Genomic DNA, 16,114 nt, shown 5'->3' on the forward strand with positions numbered 1-16,114 from the left:
ATAGGACAATATCCATGCACTTGACAGAGACAGACTGTGTCCAAACACCCTTGGATGTGCTGACTTTGTGAAGAAGAGTGGTTTAAAGATCTGGCTTCAGGACCTGCAGAAAACGTTCACATTCACAAACTTGTAGCTTCACAGCCATTGTTCACAAATATCCAACACTGACACTGACTGGCAAGCTATACCAACATTTCTGGTTTTGAATCCTGGTTCTCTACTTCCAAGCAGGTGTTCAATAATTGCTAGCTCCCTCTTCATGCATTCTGTCTCAGATATTTCCTTTCATTTCCCTCTGCTCTGTTCCCACCTCAGCTATCTCTCATCATCTCTCTCTGTAATCAGAGAAGACTAGCTGGCTTCCAGCACATTCAACTCACTGTCCCCAGAAAGATATTTCTACAATCCCAACATGCTCTTAGAATTTCCTTTGTTCAAATGTTGGACTGATACTCATTAACTTCAGAAATAAGCCACAATTCTGTAGTTGATGATTTGGCCCCCACCTACCAAGCCAGTTTCACCTTTCACTATTCTCCTTCTCTCCCCCACATTGTCTTACAGCCATTTAAAAATAGTTTTGGTGTCCTAAGCACACCATTTACCTTAATGTGTGTGTGTGTGTATACACATAGGTGTGTGGTAAAATTCACATAATATAAAATTCACTATTTTAGACACTTTTTAAACTGTAAGTTCATTTACTATTGGCATCTAGAACAGTCACAATATTGTGAAACCATCATGACTACTAGTTGCAAATCATTTTCATCAACCCAGAAAGAAACTCTGTGCCCATTAAGACTCTCCCCATTGCCTCCTTACCCAAGCCCTTAGCAATTACACATCTGCTTTCTGTCTTTATGGATTTGCCCAATCTGGACATTTAACATAAATAGAATCATAAAATACATGGTCCTTTGAGTCTGGCATCTTTCACTTGTTACTTCACCTTTTTACACCTGGTTCCTTCTGTGTGGAGCACTCCCACCTTGAAATCTTCAATTCGTGCTTCAGTACTCACTCCAAATATTTTCTCTTCTCTATACTTTCTTTGGAAACCCTGGTAATGTAGTGGTTAAGTGCTACAGCTGCTAACCAAGAGATTGGCAGTTCAAATCTGCCAGGTGCTCCTTGGAAACTCTCTCTGTCCTATAGGGTCGCTATGAGTCAGAATTGACTCGAAGGCAGTGGGTTTGGTTTTTGATTTGATACTGTCTTTACCCTCCTCAAACAGAGCAGAGCAATCTTTTCTGAATCACCAATAAATAAATAAATATGAATAGAAATTGCTAATAAGGGAAGAGAGGAAAAATAGAAAAACTAAAAGAAATGCTACACCAGCTGTATCAGAGAGAGACAGAAAATGAAGAATTAAAAGGACAGTTAAAATGGATGAACTAAAAACTAACCACAGAGGAATCATATTGAGAAAGAGTAGGCTGCAGCTGTCTTTAAAGGGAATTAAAACTAGAAGGACTTGGTCCTGTTGAACTCCTAACTTTTCATGCAAGTCAAGAGCCTCAGAAGGTAATACTGCTAAAAGGGGGCCCTCCCTCCACAAAGCGTTCTCTCTGCACTTACAGTGATGCTCTGGATCCCTCAGATGTTATCACTAAGGAGTTGGCTTCCACTGGTACTGGTTCTCCCCTGAACAATCTTGAAAGATGAAAGCTCTGCCCCAAGAATAAGCAGGGAGATAAAGTCACTCATGAGATCTCTGGGAGGCACAGTTGTTGCTTAAATCAAACCAGAATAGATGGACAACAAAAAGAAGCCCCTATAATACCTGAGGCTTCCAGGACTGAATTATCATTGTCACTCTATCCACAGAGGACTATGCTTCCCTAGAAGCTAATGAACATAGTAGAACAAATTTTGTCATTTATGGCCCTTAGGGGTAGCTTTGGAGCTGGATGTGTGCCTCCTATCTCAAATCAGTCTCCTTTCCTTAGATGTGGTCTCAAGGGAGCAGGGTATAAGGAAAGACCTCTGTATCTTTAGATGTGGTTAACTCATTAAAGACCTGAAACAAAAGGATTGGATGAGGTCTGTTAAGTTCCCAGAATTTTCACTCAGAAATGTGAAAATGGCCCTGACTGAACCTAGACCCTTAAAGGACAACCCAATTGCTTAACAAGGCTTCCATTCTCATTTATGTCTGGTAGCACAGATTTTGGCTGTCTAACAGCCAGGGATTCTAAGGGTGTGTTCACCTACTCAAGGTCACACAGATGCAGAATCATATTGTCTTCCTTTCAGTTTTTGGTCCAGAGGGAAACAGGTGAACGTTACCAACTCATCGTGAGACTGGATGGTACACGAGATCTGCAACACTAATGAAATGGTATGTGCTACTTACTCTCGGGAATCTCTATGATCAGTCAGACAGTCACCTTGGACCACCAAATCATTGTCATAAGATCACCTGGTCAATATTCAGAACAAAGAGGGTATGTTGATTTTATGGACTATTGTCATTAAAAATGAAAGTGCTCTGTGGACATCACATTGAATGAAACATACTTAGTGATATGAAAGAATGTAATTGGAGTATCTAACTTAGTCTCAGTAGAAGAGGAGAGGGAGAATTTTCTAAAAAGATGTCATTCGAGCTGAGAGATGAAGAATGAGTAGATTCGTAGCTGATTGAAGGGAAGGGTTGGAAGGCTTTCATTTAATGCTGGAGCCGTAGTCTAGATTAAATATTCATTCCCACTCCTTTCTCCCTTAGTTTCCCCAAAGCACACATGGGTATCAGATACCAACATTTCTTAGTTGTCCCAACTCCATTTTCACTGTGTCTGTGTGTTTAACATCTATCCTTTTTACACCGATCTGAAAAACAAGCTTCATCACATGCTAATGTATCCCTAGAGTGGTCCCACCCTGTCTAAAGTGATACACAGGCACAGCACAACAGAACACGGACACTTATTTATTTATTTACATGTTTTTAGTATAAGGATGTACAGAATAAAAATATTATGTGGGGAGTAGTGGAAGGAAGTATGAGTTCAGAAAGAAAAGGGAAAGAGGTTAAAATTTTGACCATTAAAGAAAAGCTTGATCCTGTATTTTTTGACCTTTTACTCATAATTTCTAACTAAATGTTTACTTTGAAATAATTGTAGATTCATGTACACTTATAATAAATAATACAGTATGATCCCATGAACACTTCATTCAGTTTTGCCCAGTGGTAACATCTTCCATATTTATGCCTATTAGCAATAAAGGAGATCCAATTGAATGCGGAAATTATCGAACAATATTGTTAATATCACATGCAATCAAAATTTTGCTGATGATCACTCAAAAGTGGCTGCAGCAGTATATCGACAGGGAGCTGCCAGAAACCCAAGCCAGATTTAGAAGAGGACATAGAGCCAGGGATACCACTGCTGATGTCAGATGGATCCTGGCTGAAAGCAGAGAATACCGGAAAGAAGTTTACCTGGGTTTTATTGACTACACTAAGGCATTCAACTGTGTGGATCATAACAAATTATCGTTAACATTGCGGAGAATGGGAATTCCAGAACACTTAATTGTGTTCATGAGGAATCTGTCCATGGATCAAGAGGCAGTCGTTCGAACAGAACAGAGGGATACTTGATGTTTAAAGTCAGGAAAGGTGTGTGTCCAGGTTGTATCCTTTTACCATATCTATTCAATCTGTATGCTGAGCAAATAATATTAGAAGCTGGACCATGTGAAGAAGAACAGGACATCAGGATTGGAGGAAGATTTGTTAATAACCTGCATTATGCAGATGACACAAACTTGCTTGCTGAAAGTTCGTTTTACTTGGATCCATAAATCAAAGGGAGCATTTCGTTGGGCAAATCTGCTGCAAAGGACCTCTTTAAAGTGTTGAAAAGCAAAGATGTCACCTTGAGGGCTAAAGTGTGTCTGACACAAGCTATGGTGTTTTCAAATGCCTCATATGCATGTGAAAGCTGGGCGATAAATAAGGAAGACCGAAGAAGAATTGACGCCTCTGAATTGTGGTGTTGGTGAAGAATACTGAATACACCATGGAGTGCCAAAGAAACAAACAAATCAGTCTTGGAAGAAGTACATCCACAAAGCTCCTTACAAACAAGGATGGTGAGTCTCCATCTCACATACTTTGGATATATTGTCAGGAGAGATCAGTCCCTGGAGAAGGACACCATGCTTGGGAGGGTCAGTGAAAAAGAGGGAGCCCTTCAACGAGATGGATTGACACACTACTGCAACAATGGGCTCAAGCACAGCAACAATTGTGAGGATGATGCAGGACCAGGCAGTGTTTCGTTCTGCTGTGCATAGAGCCACTATGAGTTGGAACCAACTCGATGGCACCTATCAACAACAACTTGCAAAACGATTGTACAGTATCACAACCAGGATAATGACAGGGATACAGTCAAAATGTAGAACAGTTTCTTCATTAAAAAGATCCCTTCTTTGCCTTTTTATAGCTTACCTACCTCCGTGCCTCATCCTTGATCCCCTGTAACCATTAAGCTATTGTCAATTTCTATAATTTTGGCATTTCAAAAAATGATGTATAAATAGTATCATGCAGTCTGTTTCTTTTCGGGAAGGACTTTTTTGTTTTGTTTTGTTTTGTTTTCACTCAATATAATGCCCAGAATATTCATGCAGGCTGTTCATTCCTCTTCAAAAAGTAGTAGTATTCCACAATGTGGATATACCAGTTTGTTTAACCTTTTGTCATTGAAGGATATTTGGATAATCTCCAGTTTTTTTGACTAATGTAAATAAAGCTTCTATAAACATTTCTATACATGTTTTGTTGTTGTTTGTTAGTGTCACAAGTATTCATGGCTCTGAGATAAATACCCAAGAGCGTAGCACTTGTATGGTAGTTGCATATTTAGTTTTGTAAGACACTGCCAAACTGTCTTCCAGAGGGTCTGTAACATTTCACATTCCCACCAAAAATGTGTAATTGTTCCAGTTTCTCCATGTCTTCACTGGAATTTGGTGTTGAGAGAACACTATTTTTATACAATTAAAAGTATACATAAATTGAAAAGAATGGTGCTAAACACTGCTTCTTGCATTGATTCATCTTTCAGAGTAAACGTACTCTACTTTGGAGAACTGGATCATTTATAGAACAAACAGGCTCTGCCTTTATAATATTGATGCTCTCTCATGTTTCCTTCATACTATACTAATAATTCTTGCTTTTTAACTCTGTTTTCCCAAGCTTCCCTATCCCCTTTCCATAAAGGTAAATAATCATGGGGGAAATATTTCCATCCCACAACACTAAGTTTTCAAAATTCATAGGTCTATTTTAGTTCAAAGGGAGGAAGAAGTTTTTGACAATTGTAGATGGGTCTACGTATTTTAAGGAATTTTCTTAAAAATTGGCAAATTCTCTGCCACTTGAAATAGCCATCAGAGGCTGGGTAAGAAACTCTCAGATATGCTGTAGATACAGTGAGCACTTGGAGAGAATGGAAGAATTGGAGCTTGAATTTTCTAGGGAGTAGGAGTCACAGGAGAAGAAGCAACAACATTTGGTGTTAACAGAAACTGAAGCCATTTGGAGTCAATACTTGGTTAAGATATTTGGAGTCACCAGAAACTTAAGACAGTATTTTTACTTCATAAAGTACATACTATGAACAGACAACATATGCATACAATACCAATTCATCTGTGCAGAAAATAAAATTAAAAGTTGAAGAACTGCTCTAATTGAAGTGAACTAGAGACATAACAACCAAATGTAACATAAAACTCTGGGTTGAATCCTACTCATAAATGACATTATGGGACAATCGACAAAATTTGAATGAGGTCAGTGGATGAGATGGTTGTTGTCATTAGGTGCTGTCAAGTTGGTTCCAACTCATGGCAACCCTATGTAGAACAGAACAAAGCACTTTGAATCAAGTCATAAGTATTAGTTGATGTTCTCATTATATTTACAATTATGGTTAATATTTTTCAAACACCTCAACTTTCTGCTCAGGTTTATTTCCTGGACCTATGAACAAAGGACACAGAAATTTACTTATTCCTTTCTGAACACTGGTGGATGCTACTATTTACATGGAACTATTACATGTGATAATTCTCCTGATTTTGATAGTTACTCCCTTCCTTTTGGAATATACTCATCTATGGCTCCTCCTAGTCTACAAGTTACTGACCCATATGTAGCATTAATATGACTTAATTTCACGTGCCGCCACTGAGCATATAAAGTCCTGCCTCCAAATTGGATTGCAATTTGCCAGTTGGCTTATAGAGCACCTCATATTTCACTTCATTCAAAACTCCCATCAGGGGTAATTAGGAATATGAGAAAGATTAAGACTGATAGTAACCACAAACAGACCATCAAACAAGTAACTGAACAGCTATCAAATGAAGATCCATTGACTAAAGGAATGTTAATTGGCTGTTCTATAGCAGGCATGGTTCCCATAGTTTCTAGATTTGGTTTAGCCTGTGTGAGAAAAAATAAATAAATAAATAACATTGTAAATGGTGTTTGATAAGGTGGCTCTGGAATTAGATAGCTCTGTTAATCTAGGTGATCCCATATCCTCTCTCTCCACTGAAGCAACACAGATAAAGATAATGACACTACAAAATAGATTGTTGTTGTTGTTAGGTGCTATTGAGTAGATTCCAACTCACAGCACCACTATGTACAACAGTCCGAAACACTGCCTGGATGTGCGCCCTCCCCACAATCCTTGTTACTCTTGAAACCATTGTTGCAGCCACTGTGTCAATCGTCTCCTTGAGGGTCCTCCTCTTTTTCAATGACCCTCTACTTTACCAAGCATGTTGTTCTTCTCCAGGGACTGATCCCTCCTGATAACATGCCCAAAGTATGTGAGACATAGTCTCACCATCCTTGCTTCTAAAGAGCATTCTGGCTGTATTTCTTTCAAGACAGATTTGTTCATTCTTTTGGCAGTCCATACTTGTTAAGTAGAGGGTGAGCAAAAATGAGAAAGGCCCTCAACAAGATGAATTGACACAACACCTGCAACAATGGGCTCACCCATAACAATTGTGAGGACCAAGCAGTGTTTTTTTTCTGTCCTACATCTGGTTGCTAGGAGTCAGAATCAACTCAATGGCACCTCACAGCAACAGTAACTATCTCCTTGGTAATTTTCCCTCTCTCCCCCTGCTATCTCTGGTAACCATCAAAGATTTCCCCCAACCCCGTGTGTTAACCTTTTCTTACTTTATATAAGAGGTCTCATACAATATTTGTTTTTTTGTGATTGACTTATTTCACTAAGCAAAATGCCTTCCAGATTCATCCATGTTGTGCGATGTTTCACAGATTCCTCATTATTCTTTATCCTTGCATAGTATTCCATTGCATATGTGTACCACAGTTTTTTCATCCATTCACCTGTTGGCAGGCACGTAGGTTGCTTCCACTGTTTTGCTATTGTGGATAATGCTGCAATGAACATGGATCTGCATATGTCCATTCATGTTACTGTTCTTATTTCTTTAGGGTGTGTAACTAGGAATGGGATTGATGGATCCTATGGTATTTCTATTTCTAGCTTTTTGGGGAAGAACCATACCGTTTTCCATAGTGGTTGTACCATTTTACATTCTCACCAGCAGTGTATAAGAATTCCAATTTCCCCACATCCTTGCCAACATTAGTTATTTTCTGTTTTTTTGATTAGTGCCTCTAATGTCTGGGTGAGATGATATCTCAATGTACTTTTGATTTACATCTCTTTTTGGAGCCAGTGGAAACCCTGGTGACATAGTGGTTAAGTGCTAGGGCTGCTAACCAAAGGGTCAGCAGTTCAAATCTGCCAGGCCCTCCTTGGAAATTATGGGGCAGTTCTACTCTGTCCCATAGGGTTGCTATCAGTTGGAATCGACATGATGGCACTGGGTTTGGTTTTTTGGTTTGATTTAATTGAAGCCAGGATTGCACAGCAGTAAAGATCTATGGCTGCTAACCAAAAGGTCAGTGGTTTGAATTTACTAGCCACTCCTTGGAAACTCATGGGGCACTTCTACTGTGTTGCATAGGCTCACTATGAGTCGGAATTGACTCAATGGCAATGCATTTGGTTTCTTTTTCTTTTCTTTTGGTTCATGCTTGCATGTCTCTTTGGTGAAGTGTTGGTTCATATCCTTTGCATATTTATTAATTGGATTAGTTGTCTTTTTTTGTTGTTGAGGTGTTGAAGTTTTGCTTAAATTGTAGAGATTAGACCCTTGTGGGATACGTCATAGCCAAAAATTTTTTCTCGAGCTGTAGTTCTCTTTTAGTTCTTTTAGAGAAGTCTTCTGTTGAGCATAAGAATTTAATTTTTAGGAGGTCCCATTTATATACTTCATGTTTTGCTTTGTGTGCATTTTTAGTTACATTTGGTAATCTATTTATGCTTTGTATTAGGGACCCTAGTATTATCCCTAACTTTTCCTCCATGATCTTTATAATTTTATGTTTTACCTTTAGGTCTTTGATCCATTTTGAGTTAGTTTTTGTGTATGGTGTGAAGTATGAATCCTGTTTCATTTTTCTACAGATAGACATGCAATTTCGTGAGGTCCATTTGTTGAAGAGGCTGTCTCTTCTTCATTCAATAGCCTTTGGTCCTTTGTTGAAGATCAGCTGTCCATAGGTGGATGGATTTACATCTGGGTTTTCAGTTCTGTTCCATTGGCCTAGTAGTTTCTGAGATCAGGTAGTGTGAGGCCTCCTATTTTGCTCTTCTTTTTAAATAAAGGTTTACTTATTTGGGGCCTCTTTCCCTTCCATATGAAGCTAGTGATTAGCTTTTCCACCTCAGTGAAGAATGCTGTTGGGATTTGGATCAGGATTGCATTATATATAAACACCACGTTGAATTGTATCAGCATTTTCACAATGTTAAGTCTCCTATCCAAGAGCATGATGTTTTTCCACTTATGGAGGTCTCTTTTGGTTTCTTGCAGTAGTGATTTGTAGTTTTCTTTGTATAAGTTTTTTATGCCCCTGGTTAGATTTATTCCTAAGTATTTTATCTTTGGGGGGGCTATTTTAAATGGTATGTTTTTCCCAATTTCCTTTTCAGAGTTCTCTTTGTTTCTGGAGAGGAATCCAACAGATTTTTGTGTGTATTTTGTATCCTGCCACTTTGCTAAATGCTTCTATTAGTTCCAATAGCTTTCTTGGGGAGCCTTTAAGATTTCTGTTTATAGGATCATATCATCTGTAAAAAGTGATAGTTTTACATCTTCCTTAACAATGTGGATATACTTTATTTTCTTTTCTTGCCTTATTGCTTTTGCTAGGACTTCCAGTACAATGCTGAATAAGGCTGATGGTAAAGGGCATCGTAGTCTGGTTTCGGTTCTCAGGGGGAATGTTGTTGGGTTGTCTCCATTGAAGATAATGTTAGCTGTTGGTTTTGAATAAATTCCCTTTGTTATGTTGAGGAATTTCCCTTCTATACCTATTTGGCTAGAATTTTTATCAGGAATGGGTGTTGGACTTCATCAAATGCCTTTTCTGCATCGATTGATATGATCAAGTGATTCTTTTCCTTTGTTTTATTTATATGGTGATTATGTTGATTGATTTTTTTAATGTTGAAACAGCCTTGCATGCTTGGTATGAGTCCTACTTGGCTATGATGTATTATTTTTTTGATACGATGTTGTGTTCTATTGGCTAGGATTTTGTTGATCATTTTTACATCTATATTCATGAGGGATATTGGTCAGTAGTTTCCTTTGTTTAGTGGTGCCTTTGTCTGGCTTTGGTATTAGTGTTATGCTGACTTCATAGAATGAGTTTGGGAGCATTCTTTCTTTTTCTGTGTTCTGGAAAAGTTTGAGTAGAACTGGTGTCAACACTTCTCCAAATGTTTGGTCATCTGGACCAGCACTTTTTTTTTTTTTGCTTGGGAGTTTTATTACGACCCCTTCAATTTTCTTCTTTTTTTATGGGTCTGTTCAAATTTTCTACCTCAGTTTGTGTTAGTTTAGGTAGGTGGTGTGTTTCTAGAAATTTGTCCATTTCCTGTAGGTTTTCAAATTTGTTGGAGTATGATATTACTTAGTGTTCTGTTACGATCCTTTTTATTTCAGTTGATTCTGTTATAAGGTCGCCTACATCATTTCTTGTTTTGGTTATTCGCATCTTCTCTTTTTCTTTTGCCAATTTAGCCAGTGGTTTGTCATTTTTATTAATCCTTTCAAGACCTTCTGTTGCCCCAAGACAGGAACCATTCCCGAAGCCAAATCTTCAGACATGGATTGGACTGCACAATGGGTTGGAGAGGAATGCTGGTGAGGAGTGAGCTTCTTGGATCAGGTGGACACTTGAGACTATGTTGGCATCTCCTGCCTGCAGAGGAGATGAGAGGGTGGAGGGGGTTAGAAGCTGGTGAAAAGGACACGAAAAGAGAGAGTGGAGGGAGAGAGCAGACTGTCTCATTAGGGGGAGAGTAATTGGGAGTGTGTAGCAAGATGTATATGGGCTTTTTTGTGAGAGACTGACTTGATTTGTAAACTTTCACTTAAAGCACAATAAAAATTATTAAAAAAAAAAAAAGAAACCAGCTTTTAGTCTTGTTGATTCTATTGTTTTTCTGTTCTCTGTTTCATTTATTTCTGCTCTAATTTTTATTGTTTTCTTTCTTCTAGAGACTGTGAGCTTCTTTTGCTATTCTTTCTCTAATTGTTCAAGTTGTAGAGTTAGTGTCTTGATTTCTGTCCTGTCTTCTTTTTTGATGTGTGTGTTTATTGCTATAAATTGACCACTGCTTTTGCTGTGCCCCACAGGTTTTGGTATTTTGTGTTTTCATTTGATTCTAGGAATTTTTAAATTTCATTTTTGATTTCTTCTATTACCCAGTAGTTATCAAACATTAGATTTTTCCCTCTTACTCTTCCTGCTCTTGATACCTACTTTTATAGCATTGTGATTGGAGAAGCTGCTCTGTATTATTTTGATGTTTTTGAATTTGTTGAGGTTTGCTTTGTGGCCAAAAATGTGGTCTGTTCTGAAGAATGATCCGTGAGCATTGCAAAGGAATGTGTCATTTGCCGCTGTTGGGTGATGTGCTCTGTATATGTCTATGAGGTCGAGTTAGTTGATTGTGATATTTAGATCTTCTAAATATTTGCTGAGTTTCTTTCTAGTTGTTCCGTCCTTCACCTAGAGTGGTGTGCTGAAGTGGAATTGTCTATTTCACTTTTCAGTGCGTTTTAGAGTTTGTTTTATGTATTTTGGAGGTCTACCATTGGGTGTGTATGTATTTATTATGGTTTTGTCTTCTTGGTGGATTGACCCTTTAGACATTGTATAATGTCCTTCCTTGTTTTTTAAAGCAGATTTTGATTTAAAATCTATTTTATCAAAGATTAATATTGACACTCCTGCTCTTTTTTGTGTATTGTTTGCCTGATCTATCTTTTTCCTTCCTTTAGGTTTTACTTATATCTTTATGTCTAAGGTGTGTTTTTTTAAGGTGCATCTCTTGCAGACAGCATATTGATGGTCATGTTTTCTCTTTATCCATTCTGTCACTTTTTGCTTCTTTATTGGTGCATTTAGGCCGTTTACATTCAGTGAAATTATTGGTAGGTATAACTATATTGCTTTCATTTCTTATTCTTTTCTTGTGGTGTTGATGGTTTCTTAATTTTCCTTGATGAGATTTTTTTTCTTCTTATTATTTATTGTGGCTCGTCTTTTCATCTCCTTCATTCTTGGTTTTGTGTGTGCTAAATCTTTATGATTTTCTTCTTTTACATATTGATGAGTAGGTTTGTTGATTTTCTTTGTGGTTACCATGAAATTTATCTTCCTAAGTTTTAAACAGTAATTTATTTCTTTATATCACCTTGACTTCTCCATATGGAAGTTTTGAAACTATACCCTTTATTCCCCCTTTATGCTTTCAAATGGTCGTCAGTTACAGGTTGACGTTTCTGGTTCCCTGTTTTCCATCTTCTAGCTTTATTCTATTTTTGAGAGTTCTTTATCTGAGTTGATATCTGTCTGATGTTGTTATATGTTTTTATCTCAGGTTGATGTTTAGTGTGTTGTTAGTTTTCTGTCTAAGTGACTCCCTGTAATATCTCTTATAAAATTAGTCTGTTTTTTACCTGGAAATGCCCTAATTTCACCATCATATTTGAGGGATAATTTTGCTGGATGTATAATTTCTGGTTGGCAGTTTGTTTTTTCAAGGTTATATATATATATTATCCTATAGCCTTCTTTCCTGCATGGTTTCTGCCAAGTAATCAGAACTTAGTTTTATCAGTGCCCCTTTGTAGATGATCTTTCATTTTCCTGAACTACCTTCAGGATTCCTTCTTTGTCTTTGGGTTTGGAAAGTCTCATTATGATGTGTCTTGGTGTTCTTCTATTGGGATGTATCCTGCATGGAATTCATTGTGCTTCTTGTATGGTTATCTTCTCATCTTTCATATCGGGGAATTTTTCTGTCAGTATGTCTTCAACAATTCTGTCTGTGCTTTTTGTTGGATCCTCCCCTTCTGGGATTCCAATCATGCATGAATTATTGCTCTTGATGATGTCCCACATAACTCTTATACTTTCTTCATTTTTCTTTGTTGTTTTTTATTTGTTGTTGTTCCTCAAACAGGTTAATGTCAAGATATTAGCCTTCTATTCTACTGATCCTGTCTTCCATTGTTTGAGTTCTACTCCTATGACTTCCCTTTGAGTTGTCAATTTCTCCAATTTATTGTTAAACTCTGGATTTCTAGTTGCCATTTCTGAATTGTTTCCAATTTTCTATTTATTTTGTATTTTGTTCTTGTATTATTTTCCTGAATTCTTCTAGTGTTTTGTCTGTGTTTTCCTTGGTTTTGTCTGCATTCTCCGTAGTTTTGACTGTGTTTTCCTGGATTCCTTTGAGGATCCTATACATATTGCTGTTGTTGATGTTATGTGCCGTCAAGGTGGTTCTGACTCATAGCAACCCTATGCACAACAGAACAAAACACTGCCTGGCCCTGAGCCATCCTTACAATCATTGTTATACTTGAGCTCATTGTTGCACCCATTGTGTCAGTACACCTCATTGAGGATCTTCCTCTTTTCTTCTGACCCTGCACTCTGCTAAGCATGATGTCCTTCTCCAGGGACTGATCACTCCTGACAACATGTGCAAAGTATGTAAGACGCAGTCTCGCCATCCTTGCTTCTAAGGAGCATTCTGGTTGTACTTCTAAGACAGATTTGTTCGTTCTTTTGGCAGTCCATGATATATTCGATATTCTTTGCCAACACCACATTTCAAAGACATCAATTCTTCTTTGGTCTTCCTTATTCATTGTCCAGCTTTCACATGCATATGATGCGATTGAAAATACCATGGCTTGTGTCAGGAGCACTTGAGTCTTCAAGGTGACGTCTTTGCTCTTCAACACTTTAAAGAGGCCCTTTGCAAAAGATTTACCCAATGCATTGTGTCTTTTGATTTCTCCACCGCTGTTTCCGTGGCTGTTGATTGTGGATCTAAATAATATGAAATCCTTGACAACTTCAATCTTTTCTCCATTGATCACGATGTTGCTCATTGGCCCAGTTGTGAGGATTTTTGTTTTCTTTATGCTGAGGTCTAGTTCATACTGAAGGCTGTGGTCTTTGATCTTCATTAGTAAGTGCTTCAAATTCTCTTCATTTTTGGCAAGCAAGGTTGTGTCATCTACATAACGCAAGTTGATAATGAGTCTTTCTCTAATCCTGATGCCCCATTCTTCTTCATATAGTCCAGGTTCTCAGACTATTTTCTCAGCAAAGAGATTGAACAGGTATGGTGAAAGAATACAACCCTGACACACCCCTTTTCTGACTTAAACCAATCAGTATCTCCTTGTTGTGTCCGAACAACTGCCTCTTGATCTATGTAAAGGTTCCTCATGAGCACAATTAAGCGCTCTGGAATTCCCATCCTTCTCAATGTTACCCATGGTTTGTTATGACCCACACAGTCAAATGCCTTTGCATAGTCAATAAAACACAGGTAAGCATCCTTCTGGTATTCTCTGCTTTCAGCCAGGATTCATCTGACATCAGCAATGATATCCCTGGTTCCACGTCCTCTTCTGAAACCAGCTTGAATTTCTGGCAGTTCCCTGTCAGTATACTGCTGCAGCTGTTTTTGAATGATCTTCAGCAAAATTTTTCTTGCATGTGAAATTAATGATATCATTCTATAATTTCCATGCTCGGTTGTACCACATTTCTTGGGAATAGGCATAAATATGGATTTCTTCCAGTCAGTTGGCCAGGAAGCTGTCTTCCATATTTCTTGGCATAGACAGCTGAGCACCTCCAGCACTGAATCTGTTTGTTGAAACATCTCAATTGATATTCCATCAATTCCTGGATCCTTGTTTTTAGCCAATGCCTTCAGAGCAGCTTGGACTTCTTCCTTCAGTACCATCGGTTCCTGATCATATGCCACCTCTTCAAATGGTTGAACATTGACTAATTCTTTTTGGTATAATGACTCTGTGTATTCCTTTCATCTTCTTTTGTTGCTTCCTGCGTCGTTTAATATTTTTCCCATAGAATCCTTCACTATTGCAACCAGAAGCTTGAATTTTTTCTTCAGTTCTTTCAGCTTGAGAAACGCTGAAGGTGTTTGTCCCTTTTGTTTTTCAACCTCCAGCTCTTTGCACATGTCATTATAATACTTGTCTTCTCAAGACACCCTTTGAAATCTTCTGTTCAGTTCTTTTACTTCATGAATTCTTCCTTTTGCTTTAGCTGCTCAAGTTAGAGAGCAAGTTTCAGAGTCTCCTCTGACATCCATCTTGGTCTTTTCTTTCTTTCCTATCTTTTCAATGACCTCTTGCTTTCTTCATGTACTATGTCCTTGATGTCATACCACAACTTCGGTCACTAGTGTTCAATGCATCAAATCTATTCTTCAGATGGTCTCTAAATTCAGGTGGGATGTACTCAAGGTCATATTTTGGCTCTCGTGGACTTGCTCTGATTTTCTTCAGTTTCAGCTTGAACTTGCATACGAGCAATTGATAGTCTGTTCCACAGTCAGCCCCTGGCCTTGTTCTGACTGATGATATTGAGCTTTCTCTGTAGTTTTGTCTGTGTTTTCCTTGATTCCTTTGGGGATCCTATACATAAGCCTTTTGAATTCCTTATCAGGAACCTTCATTATGTTTTCTTCCTCACAAAGGATTTCCCGTTCTTTATTATGGTAACTTGCTGGTGCCATCTTGCCTGGCTTCTTTAGGTGTGTTCCTGTTGCCTCTGGGACATTAAGGAGTTACTGTATTTATTTTTTATTTGTATGATTGTTTACTTGGCCCTCTTTTGTTGTTGTTGTTTTGTTGATTTCTTGCAAGTGTGGCAGGAGTGGTGCTTTGGTCACTGGACTGGTAGTGCTGGAGCAACCCCTACCTATCTTTGGGTGAGTGGAGTGGTGGGCAGGTATGATAGCACAGGTCTGTTTATTGATCTTGAGGGGAAGCTGAGGGTGGGTTGGTTGGGCTTTGGCCTCCGTCTGTCTTCAGGTCTTTGGCTGAGGAGCAATGAATGATGCTCTCTGTACAGATGGAGCAGCCATTGTGGTGGATTGGGTAGGTGAGTGGTGGCATGCTGGTCATCTCTCGCTGGTTGGGATGGAACATGTGGATCACAGAGGGAGTGATGCAACGCGGACGTTCACAGAGTTACTCTACCTGCACCTTGTCCGAGGCACAGGGAGAGAGGAAGGAAAGGCAGGTAGATATTTGCTCAGCCTCACTGCATCTGTCTGTTGTTGGCAGTAAGAGGGAGGAAAGTGCAACAGATAAGTATGTGTGCACTCACTCTTCTTACGCTCTGCGCTTGGCAGGGGGTTGGAGGAAAGGGCTTCAGTGGGGATGCATACATAGGTATAGCTCCTCCGCCCCTCTCTAGGTGGGTTAACGGATGGAGTTGTGAATGGGGGATAAACACACGGTGGTGATGACTCATGCCAGGTGGGAAAAGGGAGTAAAAGAATACAGGGGGATGTGCCTAGTCACAGCTCCCTTGACATTCGGTAGGTGGTTTAAGGGACACAGTTGCGTCTGGCAGATGTACATACAGAGGTGCTTC

The sequence above is a fragment of the Loxodonta africana genome, chromosome 3 (assembly GCF_030014295.1).
Source record: "Loxodonta africana isolate mLoxAfr1 chromosome 3, mLoxAfr1.hap2, whole genome shotgun sequence".
Taxonomy (NCBI): Eukaryota; Metazoa; Chordata; class Mammalia; order Proboscidea; family Elephantidae; genus Loxodonta; species Loxodonta africana.